This window comes from Protopterus annectens, chromosome 14.part0, assembly GCF_019279795.1.
Source record: "Protopterus annectens isolate FY-2018-M chromosome 14.part0, PAN1.0, whole genome shotgun sequence".
NCBI lineage: Eukaryota > Metazoa > Chordata > Ceratodontiformes > Protopteridae > Protopterus > Protopterus annectens.
Window position 1 is genome coordinate 713396255 of NC_056748.1, and position 16314 is coordinate 713412568.

Sequence of the window (16314 nt, forward strand, 5' to 3'; positions counted from 1 at the left end):
GAGAATAACCTGAAAAAAAACAATGGTGCTGTGTTTGTTTCATAAGAAGGTGGGGTGTGAGATTTAGAGGAAGCATTATGTATCAGTACCTTCTCCAGCTTTAGGAACAACAATCTGTTAATCTCAGTTTTCTATTCTCTCTCTCTCATATTAGCTGCTATGAGCAAAAAATCAAAGATACTGCAATTTCTAAAAGGAAGAACACTGCAAAAGTGCACACAAAACATGAAAAGGGACTAACTACTCTTCTAATAAAAACAGAACTAAACAGCTAAGAGCCTAAAAGTAAACCACAGTTTAACAGACCAACACAAATAACACAATTATCATTATGTAAGAACAATGAACCTCCTGAGTGGATGTTATGAAGAAATGAGAGGCTTTCCCTGAATGTTTACTATTCCCCCTGAATACAAATTTACACACCTACAAGCACATCAACACATACACGCTGTCACCCCTTTATAATGCTGCTTGGTGGTAAGCACATTACTTTGACTATAATGTCAAACTACAGCAATACTAGGGATAAAGTAATCATCTTAATAAATAAACACTCAAAGCAAATGACTGAAAATCGTTATCATGGACAGCAGTCAGCTACTCTGTCTATGACTTACATAGCACTCTGAAGCGCTAAACAGTTAACACGTCAGTATATAGCAAAATATTATATGTATACACATTATACTAATACTGCTCTTTCATTATAGCAGTGTCACTGCAGATAAATTACAGCTCATAATAACCAGACATTTTGCAACATAAAATGATTCTGGAAAACTAATCTTTCCTTAGCTATCAGATTAACAGGGTAGAGTCCCCCAACAGGAAGCAAGAACTATGCAATTTTTTTCTGATGTGCCATCAAATGTATGAAAACACTTTCTCAAAACACTGAGCTGACAATGGAATTGACCAACAGAGCCTGCAGAATAAGCAAATTGTGCTCTTTTCAGTTTAATCCACACTGGTCACTATAAACACACATTAAAACATCCAGAATGTAAGGTGATATACAAAGTGATGCTAGATAGCGTTCTATGTGGCTATGTTACACTTTATGGATGTCACGGAATATGACATCTCTTTTTTTTTTTCAATCCCCTAACTGGGAAAAGCCGAAAGACACAAACAAATTTTTATTTTATTTTATTTTACATTTGTTGACTGGGGAAGTCCGACTGGAATGAAGTCCATTTACAGTGGTGTCCCGGGGAGAAAAGCTCAACAATTAAACAATATGTACAGTGGTATTTATACAATCCAAGATATTTCATACAAAAAGAACACATTTACAATGGTTTGTTCAAGCAAGCTTAATTTATACATATTAGGCCGTGAATGGCAGTTTTATAGGCCTTGGGAGAAAAAAAACCTCAACAGTAACAATACAGTCAGCAGAGACATCAAGACAGTATAATTTGATAATATTTTGTACTAAGCAAGTTTAATGTATCCAGAGGTAGGCCCTGTATGGCAGTATTTGAGGAGTTCTTAGTACTGTATTATAGATACAGTAAGCAGAGTAGAGAGGAAGTATTTGAGGAAAGCAGGAAAGCATTTATGTGATGCAAGGGCAGAGCCAGGAATGCAAGAGGTGTGATTTAAGTGATTTTTTGAAAAGTGAGATAGATGGTGCTGAGGAAATATTCTGGGGGAGGTTATTCCACATTTTTGCTATGGTATGAGAGAAAAGAGCTTTTCCTGCAGTGTTGTTGGCATTAGTTTTACATAAAAGGGTTTTGTTGGATGAGCGGAGAGGACGGTTTGCTGAGTATTAGTTCAATAGGTGGTTTAGGGCTGGAGTCTTGTGGGGATTCTTTAGGATGTTATAGGTGAGGACTAGTTAGTGGTAACTAATTAAATGAGGAAGTTCTAACCACTGTAGCTCCTTTAGAGAAAGGCAGTGATGGCTTCTAAAAGCAGCGTTATTGGCGAATTTAGCAATCTTATTGTAACATGACTCTAGTTTGTTCATGCTGCGGTAGCATTGTCGCCTCACAGTAAGACATTGTCCCATTCGATTCTCAGCTAGAGCGTCTTCTGTGTGGAGGCATGCGTGAATGAGCGTGCCTTCATTGAAGCTTGTGCACCAGGGCTGGTAACTCGGCACGTAAAAATCCACTACCAAACATTAGTGGACCAGAGTTCCGCTGTGGCGACCCCTAACTGGGATAAGACGAAAGACACATATTTTGCTGAGAAATACTTGTAGTTTTAAATGTTAACCATGACAGAAGGTACAAGATGTCTTTGCACCTTTAAAACATCTCTGGTAGGCCATGCAGCCTGCACTCTTCCCTCCTCTCCATACTGGAACATTCAAGCATTCCAGTTTTTTACTCAGCCCTGTTTTTCCTCAAGTTCTGTCACAAGTACCAAAAGTTCCATGTATATATTTTCCTTCTTGGCTTTATTCTGCATGCTCCTATTATGAACTACTGTGTATATCCACTGGTTTTATTCCCAGAACTCTCTATCACATCAGCTCTCTCCAGCTCCGTGCACCATTGCAGGCCAGTAATATAGCAATTGGTCATTTGGACTTGTAACCTGATAGTGACACTTCTCCTTCTCTAATTCTGCTGGTTCACTGCTGAGAATTGAGTTTTCTGATTGGGTAACATGATGACAGGAGGCTAACAATATGCCTGCTTCTTATGAAAGGAAATGCACTTGATTGGATGTCCAGGTTTTGGCATTTAAGTTGGTACCAATAACAGCACGTCTCACTAAAGTAATGAAAAAGCAGAGCGAAAGGAGAGAGAAGGTAGTTTTACATGTCAGGTCTTCAGAGGTGTCTGTGAGCCACAAACTTCCAAGACAGAACCATTCAGATTAAACCGGGACATTTCCAGGTCCCTAAGACAATGTTTGGGATTCCAGGACAGAGACTTCCAAACTGGGACTGTTCTGGAAAAAAATGGGATGGTTGGCCTTTGTAACCTAGCAATGTAGGTACTATTTTGCTATGGCATGCCTTGCATTGTCAGCACGTTAATTCTGATGCTAGCTGACAGTATTGCAGCTTGTAGGTGATATGAAAGAAAAGGAAGTTTGTATTGTTTAACCTACATATGGACATCATGTTGTGAAGGGTTTGTACACCTGCATTAGCAGTTGACTATGTAGTTTTTGTCAAATGCTGGTGTTGCGTGTTACTTTAGTGAGGACAATGTTAAGGTGTTGTACTTAACGCCCCTTTTCAGTGTTATAGGGTAGGCTGGAACAGTACCTCTGGATTGATAAATTGCATTATTGATCCCCATTTCAAACAGGAGGACAGGAGGGTGCGTTCCAGTCGAAGAATGAAATACTGATCATTGTGACTCCATTTCATGGCTAGGTATACTGCCTACCTTCCTCTGGAACTGGGAGACCTTTAATTAAGAATATGTCTTCTCTTCTGAATCACTATAAATAAATTAAAGAAAAAAGTAAAACAGTGGTTAAATCTTCTTATATTACTCTCTTCATAATTCTTTATATAATCTAAAGCTACCGATTTTGTGCTTCCAGTGCTAATTGCACACCTTGTGTGTTTCTTGTTTGTTCAACTTTTTATTAGCGAAATTCTTACTTGTCACTCTGCAGCCATTGTTTGTTGTACTGCAGACTCTTGGTTGCTCATTTGTTTATCTGTAAGTTGTTTATTGTTTACCTTGCCTATGATGTGGGTCATGTTAGTTAGTAGGTTAGTACTAGGCTAACTGCCCCTTTGGGCCATTTGAAGTCTAGGCAGTTACCCCATGTACGAATCAAACCCTGCACCTTGTGTCTTTAAGGTAAACACCTTAACCATTATATCATCCTCCCATGGCTGAAAAAGGTTCTTGGACATGTAAACTTACTAACAAATTAATCTCAGAGTAAATAACTAAATCTGGAGTTGCATACTCTGTTGTTACTCACTCCCTGTCCCTCGTAATAAGGGATGATTACTGCCTGCATTAGTATTTGCTGATGCACAATCAGGAGTTGTGTTTGTTGTAGGTTATTGCGCTAGTAGCTAGGCAACCCTAATCTTCTCAGCAGGTGCATGCAAATGTCTACAGTTTGCAAATTAACTGCATGCCTCTGTGTTCACGTTGACAGAAACTGGTCTGCAAGACAGGCTGACACTGTTGTAGACAGAGAGAGACAGAGACAAAAAAAATACACTGAGAAAGCTTCAAGCTACATACCATAGTCTCTCAGTCCTTCTTTGTGCAAGTTTATGTAATACAGCAGGAAATCCCCCTGGTACCAGTATTAAAGAGTACACTAAAGCATACTTTACTTGGGACTTCACTGGCTGCCAAGAGAGGGACTAACTTAATCTGTGATGATATAACCTTGCTTTTTTTATTTTTTTCATTTCTGTCAGAGAATTTTTTGCAAACTTGAACAGATTTGTTTGTTTGTGTCTTTCAGCTTTTTCCCGGTTAGGGGTTCATAGATTCATAGGTTTATACTAGGCTATCTGCCACAAGGCATTTATAAGCCTAGCCCGAATTTTTGTGGCTTACGCCACCCCTTATATGCAAAGAAGCAAACGTCCAGTCTGGTGGACTAAAAACACAGCATCAATGGGACCGGATGGTGTCCCCGGCTGTGTGCTACACGAGATAAATGAGGAATTAAACTCGCACATAAGGCAGCTGTTTAATCTCAGCCTTACCACAGGATACGCACCCTTGTATGTCAGGCACATGTCACCTCTGAGCAGACGGTATGTGACTGAATAGAGCTGGAGTTTCTTCAATCTGGCAGCATATGACAGATTTTGAAGTCCCTTTATCCTTTTGGTGAGAAACTTTTGGGGTCTCTCAAAGGTTGCCACAGCAGAATTCCGGTCCGCTAATTGTGAACAGATTTATGAACTGAAATTTATGAAAAATATTGTTAGTATGTTGAAAGTGTATGTACATACGTGTGTGTGTGTGTGTGTGTGTGTGTGTGTGTGTGTGTGTGTGTGTGTGTGTGTGTGTGTGCGTGCGTGCGTGTGTGTGTGTGTGTGTGTGTGTGTGTATGGGTTCACTTTATAATCTCAAAATACTGAAATTTTGAATTTCAGTATCTCGAGACTATAATAGTGAAAGACCAGTTCCACGAAAGACTGCATAACCGAGTCCAGAAATGTTGAATCAGCTGTATGGAGGTGCGCTGTGTTACTGGATAGCTGGAGCTTCAGGTAAGTGTTTATATTTTAAGGGTTTTGGGTAGGGATTTTATTGTATGTTAGTGTGTTGGGAAGTTGTAGATGTAGGTAAGAGTGTGTGTGTGTAAGTGTTGATAATGGTGGTGTTTGTATGTAAGTGATGTGTGTTTGGGCGAGGGGAATGTAGATTGTGCAGTGGTGGGTTTCGTGTCTATGTCATTTTTAGTGTGACCTCGGAGTTTGTATATATAAACAGTGGGGGTGCAGGGGGTAGGTGCGTGTATTAGATTCAAAGGTAGGTACTAGACTATCTGCCCGTGGGCATTTGTAAGCCTAGCCAGTGTGTGTCGGTTTACGCCACCCCATTGATTAATTAACTGAGCCTCTGTCAAGCAGAGCCAATGAAGTGATCCCAGGGGTGTAATTTCTTTACCCATCCACCCGTCAAGGCTTCTCTTGAAGAGTGTTAGTGAGGGGCTCTGCCTAATGTAGTTAGGAATTTTGTTCCAAAGCATGGGGAGTCTCTGTGACAGGAATCTATCCCCCCAGCATGTTCTATTTATTGTTGTGGTGAGGTTTAGCTCACTAGAGCACGTGACTCGCAGTGACTTGGATTTCTTTAGGTGGAGCATGTCCATCAATTCTGAGTTGGACATAGCTTAGCTTTGTAAGTCAGGCAGAGATCACCTCTGAGTAAGTGATATGCCACTGAGTACAGCTGGAGTTTTTTCAGTCGGGCTGCATAGGACATATGTTTGAGGCCAGTAATCCTCTTGGTGAGCTGCTTTTGTGGTCTTTCCAGCTGTTGGAAGTGTCTTGTGAGGTACATCCCAAATGGGACATTGTACTTTATCATGGGTCTGATGAGTGACGAGTAGAGGGGCACTATAACCTCTTTATTTCTAGATGCGAACCCCTTAGTAATTAGATGGGCCACATAGAAGGATTTCCTAACTACTTTGGCAATATGATAGTCAAAGGAGAGATTACTATCTACCTGGGTCCCCAGATCTCTTATTACCTCTTCTATATTAAGGGGGCTGTCGCCTACATGGTAATTCATGGGTGATTTGTTTTTCCCAAACGGGATGACTATGCACTTTTTGGCATTTAGCTTGAGACCATGACTTTGACACCAGGTGTCTGTCTCAGTAAAGCCTTTTTGAAGGATATCCGTGTCAGCCGGAGAGTCTGTTATGGCTCCTAGTTTGCAGTCATAAGCGAACTTGGTTAGCCATAGTCCTCCTGTGTTTGCCTGTACTTCTGAGAAATATATGCCGAACAGTAGGGGTCCCAGAACCGAGCCTTGCAGGACACCACTTGTCACTGGTTTAGAGTTGGACCTGGTGCCTGCTGTTCTTACCGTGTGAGTTCTGTCTTTAAGCCAGTTGGCAACCCATCTTGTTATGTAGGGGTTTATGTTCAGGCTGGTGAGTTTTTCTATAATACCCAAGTGAGGAATGGTGTTGAACACCTTGGCAAGATCAAGGTAGGCTGTGTGAACCACCTTTCCCTTGTCTATGGCCTTGGTGACTGTCTCAAAGAAGTCAACCAGGTTTAGTAGGCATGAGCTGCCCTTAAAGCTGAACTGGGTCGGGTCAAGTGTTTGGAGGTTCCCAATGTCTTTGTTAATGAGTTCCATGATGATGCGCTCCATAGCCTTGCAGACCAGGCTAGTCAGGCTTATGGGGGTGATAGTTACCAGGATCAGTTGTGGCCCATCCTTTGTGGAGCGGAATAACCATTGCTGTGCACCATTCTCTGGGCACCATAGCCTGTGGAGAGGCTGAGGTTGAACAGCATGTTTAGGTGGGGGTTTAGTTCGTTTTGTAGTTCGTGCAAGACGCAGCCTGGGACACCATCTGGCCCCATTGATGCTGTGTTTTTGGCTTTTGAAAGGGCTGTTTTCACCTGTGCTTCTGTGATTTCCAGGACACTACACTTTTCTGGTATTGTTGTGGGCCCTTCTGAAGGTGAGAGGGAGGTGAAGTTTGCACTGAATCTATCTGCCAGGATGTTGGCAATATCAGTAGGTTCAGTATATTTTGTGCTATTTTGCACTAGCTCAGAGCATATCTGTGAGTTGCCACTTGGATTCTTGACATAGCTAAAGAAGGCTTTGTGGTTATCTTTCGAATCCTTGGATATTTTTCTTTTGAAGTTAGCCTTGGATGATTTTATGCGGGACCTTAGTTTCTTACTGATACTGATCAGGGATGTCTTTCCTTCTTGGGATTTGCTTTTTTTCTGAACTAGTTTCCTCTTCCTGTTGTATAACCTGTTTATGGCAGGGGTCCACCAGACTGGATTCCTTATGTTAGGGGAGTGAGTCTTGGTTTTGCTAGGGATGGCACGATCCATGCATCCTTGTAGGTGCTCAAAGAGTGCAATTGTAAAGGATTCTGCATCTTGGGCAGTGTTATCCTTTAGCGTGAGGGCTGTGAAACTTACCACCTCTGCCTTATTTAATAAGGTGAAGTTTGCTTTAGAAAAGTTTTTCACTGTGGTTTCCTTGGTTGGGGGTAGTGGTGGGGTGTGGACATCCAGAGTGATTAGTTTATGGTCTGATCTAACCAGTGACGTGTTGACCTCCGGTACGGAACACCTGTCGCTCATATTGGTGATGACCAGGTCCATTATGTTGTGGCCTCTGGTAGGGGAGTTTATCAGATGATCCAGGGCATTTGAGTTGATAAATTCCAGGAAGCACTGAGCCTGGGAATTTGTACTCAAGCAGTTTTCCCAGTTAATGGTAGGATAATTGAAATTGCCCAATATCAGGGTGTTCGGTAGGACCTTCATGTTTTCCAGTGTCTTCAGAAAGGCAGAGCGGTGGTCCTGGGTCATGGAGGGTGATCTGTAGCAGGCCACAATTTGCATTGCAGATTTGCCTGATGTTAGTTGCACATGGATGATCTCAGAGTTATCATGCTGCACCACTAACCTGGAGGTGTGGGTATCCTTGATGAATATAGGTGCATCCCCTCCTTTTGTGTTTTGGTCCGTGTTCTGTGGCCAAAATGTGTGGTATGAGTTGTAGCCCAGTAGTGCTGGAGTGCTCTCTGGAGCCTTGAACCAGGTTTCAGTTACGCACAGATGTCGACATTCTCCATACTTAGGAGTGCTTCGAGCGCATGCATTTTGAGACTGGCATTGAGTAGCATAACCCTCATTTTTTTTACTTGTGCTGTTTACTGGGTTTGAATTTTGAGCCTTGCCTAAAAAAGGCTCTATGGGGGCAGCAAGAGCCTTGGCCAGTATTTGAAAGCCTAGGGGTGACAGGTGCAAGCCGTCTCTTGTGAAGCAACTTGGCTTGTCGAGCATGTCGTCTCGGCTGACGGACACTGGACCCCCTTTGAATGACACCAGAAACTTAGCCAGTTGTTGAAATTAATCATTTTTTCTTTACTGATGTATCATTCTTGGTGAGGGAAGGATGCTTCTCAGGGTTAGGGTCATACCCACGTGGGCTACACGATCAGAGAGCTCTTCCATGTCTCATTTCATGTAGTCCAGGGAGGTACATCTCCGGTCATTCACACCAACATGAACAATGACAGAGTCATATATGTACTTGTTCTGGAGTGACCTGAGTGCTTGTGTTATGTGGCAGATTCTAGCTCCCGATAGGCAGCTAACAGTAACCCTCTCCTTGTCCAGCCTAGTGAGTGGGGCGTCAGTGTGCCTGACAATTGAGTCACCTATTACTAGTGTGTTAGGTGTGTTATTTCGCCTTAAGGGCTGTGATTGTGCAGCACATTGATTTTGTGTTTTATATGTTGTCTGGTTTGTGACAGGAGGTGCAGGTTTTGTGGGTGTCTGCTTTGGGAGCTCTCTGATGCTTTTGCAGGTTTTTATTTAGAGCCTCTGAGTATGATTTTGTGTATTTATGTGTATTTTTTGCCAGTGCTGGTTTAGTAGGTCTGTGTGAGGCTGGAGGTGTGGTGCAAGTGTTAGCCTTCCCCTCATGATTGTCTGTTCCAGTCTTGGGTGGAGAGACCTTAGCCACCAGTTTGGCTGTATAATTGCATCTCTTGCATATGTTAGTGTTTTGTGGTAGGAGGAGAGGGCTGTCTGTGTACATGAGGCAGTTGTAACATTGCCTCAGGATACCCAGATTCACCAGCTCAGCTGGACTGGAGAGCACACCTGAAGTTGCCCTTTGGTCATGCCTGAATAGTTGGGTATATTAGTGCTTGCTATTAAGTCTGAGCAAGTGCTGGACTGTAGGATGCTTTTTGAGTGCTTAGGTTGAGAGTTAGAGTAGTTTCAAATGAAAAACTGAAGAGGAGACTTAGTGGAGCCGGGAATAATTTAACCCTAGCTAACCGGTGTTGCCCGGCGCACAAAACCATGCAAACGTGGTTTTTAAACTACTAACTTCTGGGATGGAACCACTCCTCCAGGGACAGATGGCTGCTCAAAGTTCCCCTCTCTCACAGGTGAACAGAGATACTTCCCTCTATCCAAGTAAAGTACGGGCAACTCAGAAACTTGTAACACAGCCCTGAATTCAGCACTAGCCTGAAAACTGGACTATACTAGCTTAGAAAGGCTGGAAACAAAGACTTTTTTTTTTGTTTTTTTTTTTTTTGTTTGTTTTTTTTTTTTTTAAAAAGATGAGGCAAAAACAGTAAAAAGTACACTTAAAACGGCTTTAAAGACTACAAGCGATCAGAAGAGGCTATCACACTTTAGTGTGTAGCCTACAACAGTTAAACAATTTATTTAAACAAAAAACAACTTTTTAAAAGTGCAGGCAGTCAAATAAGTACAATATGTGAAAAAAGCAAGCTTTTAAATCACAATAAGTGCTGGAAAAATCAGCATTTAGGTGGAAAACAGACTCAATCACTCCAAAGTCTCTCCTTTAAGCTAGAAGGCTTGTATCAGTTTAAGGCTTTTTAATGCTTTCCAGTAGGTTAGTTACAGGAAAGACAGGGGAAACAAGCGCAGCTGTGGTCTTTTAAACCAGAACGTTGAAAGAGGTGGACAACTTCACTAATAATCAATAAACTACAATTCCTGGGCCAAGAACCACTCCTCTTTTGGTAGACAGGCTACCTAGTACTTACCACTCCCACTGATAAGCTAGAAGACTGCGCTCCAACATAAAGGCTTGTGGGGCTCAGAAGCTTACAAACAGTCCTGGATACAGCAAATCTGTACCTGGACTAGACTAGTTATGGGAAAGGTGGGGATCAAGCGCAAACACAGGCTTTAAAACCAGAAAGTTGAGAGAGATGGAAAAAAGTGCCCAAACGGCCAATAAACTACAATTTCTGGGCCAGAACCACTTCATTTGTGGTAGATAGGTTACCTAGTGCTTACCACTCCCACTGATAAGCTAGAAGGCTTCCCTCCAACACAGAAAGGCTTGTGGGGCTCAAAAACTTACCAACAGTCCTGGATACAGCAACTCTGTATCTGGACTAGGCTAGTAACAGGAAAGGTGGGAAACAGCGCAAGTGCGGCTTTTAAACCAGAAAGTTGAAAGTGATGGGAAAAAACTGCCCAAACAGCCAATAGCTACAATTTCTGGGCCAATTTCTGTTTTGTTTGTGTTTGTTTTGTTTGTTTGTTGTAGTGTGGGGAGGAAGGTTTATGTGTGTTTGTGTGTTGTAGGGTGTGTTTAAAGGTTGCGGTTTTGAATTTCACGGTTTTGGGGTTTCGGTATTTTGAATTTTCAGCTTTATAGTCTTGAGATACTAAAATTCGATATTTCAGTATTTCGAGATTATAAAGTGAATATATATATATATATATATATATATATATATATATATATATATATATATATATATATATACCAACACAAGTTCCAGCACTGCACTAAAGATAAAAAACACACTGTAGAAGGAGTGAAATTTCTTCTTTAATCATCTCATAGCTCGCAGACAGTAAACAACAGTACACTCCAAACCGGTTTTACCCTTTAGGCGTCATCAGTGGATTTTACGTGCACGCACATATTACGTTTAACATGCACAAGCGACTGTTTTTGGCGTGTATATATATATATATATATATATATATATATATATATATATATATATATATATATATATATATATATGGGTCCTATTCAAATTACCGAAATGCCAGTTCGCCGACACGCGGAAGAGGAACGCGAAAGGACCGACAACGCAGTTGACCGAAATGCTGAAATCCCGACGGCTGGAAGACCGACAAGGGGAACGTGTAAGCGCGACTTGGTAAGTATGCGATAGTGAGGGATTTAGAATTAGGGAGCGGACAGGTAAGTGTGTAATAGTGAGGGATTTAGGGTTAAGGTGTGTGAAAGGTGAGTGTGCGGTAGTGTTGGAGTTAGGGTTTGGGTAATGTAAGTGTGTGTTAGTGACGGGTTTATGTTTTAGGGTGGGTTAAGTAAGTTAGGGTTAGGGTGCGGGTAGGGTAAGTGTGCGGTAGTGTCGGATCTTAGGGTTAGGGGTGGGTTAAGTGAGTTAGGGTTAGGGTGCAGGTAGGGTAAGTGTGCGGTAGTGTCGGACCTTAGGGTTAGGGTTTGGGTTAGGGCTAGTGGATATGTAATGTAGTGTAATGTGTTGTTTACGTGTAGTGTGTCGGTGTAATGCTGTTCGGTGTTTTGCGTTGTCGGTATTGTGTGTTGTCGGTTGTTTGGTGTCGGTGGTTTGTGTGTCGGCGTTCTAAAGTAGATCCATATATATATATATATATCAAATGTGTGTGTGTGTGTGTGTGTGTGTGTGTGTGTATATCCAGTTATCCCTTCCCACTTTACTTATACACGCACAGTTTGTCTGTCTGGCACTTTGAACATCTTGCCAGAGTAAAGGTCATAATTTTTATACTGTGTTCAAAAAGCTTGCCAGCTCTTAGTTGGCTGTTCTGCTCTTGCTGCTGGGCAGGTAAAACAACAGATACTAAAATGAATGAGGTTATTTGTTGTAAGACTGATGGGATTTTATCCATTTATGAGTAACTACTCAGACATTTTCTTGGCACATGCAACCACACTGTTTTCCTTTTTGCTGATGGCTGGTAACTAATCTGTGAACTAGACAGACATACGTACACAGACTTGTTTAATGTATATTTGTACAGATTCAGTGCATGTTATTCTTTTGGGAACTGTACATTTTTCTACAGCCCTTACTAATGTTACTTTTTTCAGCCCCTTTGGCTTAGCATACAGCCTTTGAAGAATTATAGTACATGCACAGATGTCTGTTTTCCCTGTTGCAGTGCTTGGCCTTTTTTCTCTTGCAAAACTTTTCTCCATTCACACACATGCTGTCATCTCTTATTTATAGATATTTTCTTCTGTCACATCTTTTGGGCTCTCTTGCTTATGTCTTCTATTTATTGTCTGCTTGCTGCTGGTGTCGCAGGAAGTATTAGCTTGAATTTTTTGAGTGGGGGTTTTCTCTCTCCTGCATCATCAAACAGCTGCCTTCCCAGTGCCTCATGTTCATCTGTGTGTGCCAGCCAACTCCCATAGCTCTGAACTGTCCAGATTTTTACCTCATATTTTCAGTCTGTTCCTCATAAAATGTGTGCTTTTCTGGCAAATAACTGAAGACTGAAGTCACTAAATAAAGACATACATTTGAGTTCCAGACTTCGTAGCCTTCAGAAAATGCATACTGTATCCTGTTATTCTATTTTTGGCCTTTGTCCCTCCCATTATTTTGCTTTTGGTCCAGATTTTTTGCACTAAGAGGTTGAGAGGTATGCCACCTCCTGACTTCCCGACCATCTCCAGTAGGGCCAGGGCCAGTATTGATCTTGACCATGTCCTAGGGGGTTTAGCCATTCACATCGCTCAGGATAGTGGGCTAGTTCCTGTGGTAGTACCCAAGAGGTATCCATGCAGTGTGGATGCATGGCATATTGCTCCACCTCTGCAGAATCTCAGCCTTACCCACCACCATATTTCTCCCTTTGGGCCATGTCTTCTATTTGCGACACCCCCAGCCTCCTCCAAGGATCATCACAGGAGACCGCCACAGAACCACCCAACCACAAGGGATGATGATACCCATCCCACCCTGCCGCAATGTCATTTGCCAGAGCCTCTAAATGAACCTAGGTCTCCTTGGCTGTTGGCAGAGCTTTATCCATCTACAACACCATATTGGCAGTTAGCTTAAAATTTTAGTGAACAGTAACATCCAGATCCTAACTGAAAGCATTTTACAATGCTAAAAAAAAAAACTAGCTGTCATACTAGGTAACCCTCTTCACCACAGCCTAACCACTGGATATTTCCCTGCTGACTGAAAATCTGCTACTATCATCCCCTTACATAAAATGGGAACATCCACTGACCACAGAAACTATAGACCCATAGCCTCATCTGTAAGACCATGGAGAGAATCATCATGGACCTTATCAACAAAGAGATAGGTGAACTCCAAACACTAGACTTGACCCAGTGTGGCTTTGTTAAAGGGAGATTGTGCCTACCTAACCTGGTGGACAACTTTGAGATGGCCACCAATGCTCTAGATGAGGGTAAAACTGTGCACATGACCTATCTGGACTTAGCAAAGGCCTTTGACACCATTCCTCACTCAGGTATAATAGACAAACTCATCCAATTGAATTTAACCAGCATATCTTTAGGTGGGTTGCCAACTGGCTCAATGACAGAACACACACAGTTAAAATAAGGAATTCCACATCTAGTAGCAGACCAGTGACCGGTGGAGTCCTTTAGGGCTTGGTGCTGGACCCCTACTGTTTGGAATATATTTTCAGAAGTACAAGTCAAAACAAAGGCTTGTGACTGACAAAGTTTGCAGATGATTACAAGCTGGGAGCAGTCATAAAATCCCCAAGTGATGTTGACACCCTACATGAGGGTCTTACACAAACCAACAGCTGATGTCAATGTCATGGGCTCAAATTAATTGCAAAAAAGCGTATCATCATCCCCCTTTGCCAAAGGGGGCATCCCTGCAGATTACTATATAAATAACACCTTAAGTACTCAATCCGTAGTGAGAGATCTGGGTACACAGGTGGACAGCAATCTCTTCGACCACCATTTTCTTCAGTGGTAAGGAAAGCTTTCTATCGTGTCCATCTTATAAGTAAGGGCATTGCCTCCAGGAAAACAGAGGTCATAACCTCCTTTAACTGTTCCCTTATCAGTTGCCTTATGGAGACTGATTAAAATCCCTGTCTCTGTACTCTGTCTCATACAGACTGCTCAGGGGAGATCTTTGCCTTGCATATAAGGCAACCTCAGCCCCTGCCCTGATTGAAATGTTGCACATCCATAAATAAAATGGCACTCGTTGCACTCACTCTAGCGATCTTAACCTGAGATGCAACATCAGCAAGAGTTGCTGGAGATCCAGATTCATCTCCCAAAGGCTACCCCTACTCCAGAACAAGCTGCCAATTCAGGTGAAGCAGAGCCCATCAATGATCTTTTTAAGTGTAATTTGGACAATTGGCTGGAAAACTGTAAATTCATGCCAGGGGTCTCGCCTATGTCTCTTCTAGACAGGGGTAGCAGATGTTGAGATATGTCCGCCTATAGCATCGATACATGATTGTAACAGGTTAAAACTTGGCAAGGCCTGTAAGGGCCCCAGGCCATTAGCCTAGTAACCTCCTGTGATCCTAGTGTTTCAACCCCAGAAGTGAAATATTGTCAAGTAACATAGCTGCAAGAGATTTGTCTTCAGTTTCTGTTGGGATGACCATCTCTCAATCTCCATGCATAGGCTCATAGTTTTTTTACTAAGCCATCAATAGGCTTATGCATATCACTCAGTATACTGGTGGGAGAATAGTATTATTCCCAGTAAAGTATATTTTGCCCATATATCCCTGGTGAAAATTTGTGATCATCCATCTAGTCATTTAGACTGGTTTTGAAGGTTCCTAGGGAAGTATTCCGCTTGGTAAAGGTAGCCTATTCCAAAAATGGTGGACTGTTAGATTAAGTATCTGTCTCACCATCTGATGTTGATGTGATAATATAGATTTGTGTTTATAGAATAGTTGTTTTCTTTGCTACTTGTTCTATTTAGTTGGAGTTCAGCGTACTGGATCATTTTATAGCATGGAAGGCTAAGCAGAGATCACTCCCTCAGGAGTCTGTATGAACTGAAAAGATGAACATAGCTTTTATCTGTCAGAGTACCTAAGGATATTGACACCTGAGATCTTCTGATGAGGAAATGCTGATGTCATTCAAGCTAATTTAGGTGCTTGGTGAATTAGATGCCAAAGGGTGAGTTATATTCATTGATGATCCCAAAATGGGGTGGTTAATGTGGGACTATAACTTCTTTGGACCTTGAAGAGGTACCACAACGTATAAGCTCTACAGGGTAGATGAACTTTCTAGCTATCATAGAGATGATCTAGTCAGAGGTGGGCAGGCTGTCATCAGCATGTGTACCTAAATCGCTGATGACTATGTCAAACATAAATGTAACATTATCTATATGGTATGGTATGATTTACTGAAGGAAATTGTACTACATTTCTTAATACACCAATAACTTTGTTTTGGTCCATCCCTTGCTGGAGAATTTGGGTATCAGAATTTGATTTGCTAGCAGCCCCCAGTCTGAAATCCTGATTAGCTTGGTCAGTCACAGTCCCTTTATACAAGATTTTATGCCACAGAAATACATAAAGATTAGGCACCCACGTAAGACCTTTTCAAACTGTTAATGTCCCACTGCCTTTGGTAGCAGTAGGTATGGCACCTTTATATGCCAAGTAAAGGCCTCTTTCTACCCTTATGCTGTATATATAATGCTTAATTTATATTCAAAGAAATGTATCTTTAGTCATAGATTATTTTTCCACTTGATGGAAGAGAAAGTGCTGTTAAAATATTTGCATCTAACAACTCTTGTGGTCTGATCCTTACAAATCCTGTAAAGTAAGGTTCCAGTTCTCACTTTGTTTTTTTTAACTGACCATACAAGGCAACATTTTTATTTATTTACTAATTTTTTGAAACCAACTTTATTGACTGGGCAGGGACATCATCATCAGTTTCAAGAAACGTAAGGATAAAAACAGGGCGCCAGGAAAAAAACTCCATTATAACAGAGAACAACCTAATATGTACTGTAGCATATTTATAATAATGAATTGTCTCTTAAACTAGCAACATGAAAAATAAACAAACCTGTAGTTTATTTATACATCCTAAC

At 41.6% G+C, this 16314-nt stretch overlaps 1 protein-coding gene across 7 annotated transcripts in view; it reads left to right on the plus strand.

The window, feature by feature from the left end:
* The window catches only part of LOC122789190 (coiled-coil domain-containing protein 50-like), a 1862880-nt gene that overhangs the window by 595158 nt on the left and 1251408 nt on the right, over positions 1–16314 (plus strand). The window lies entirely within an intron of this gene.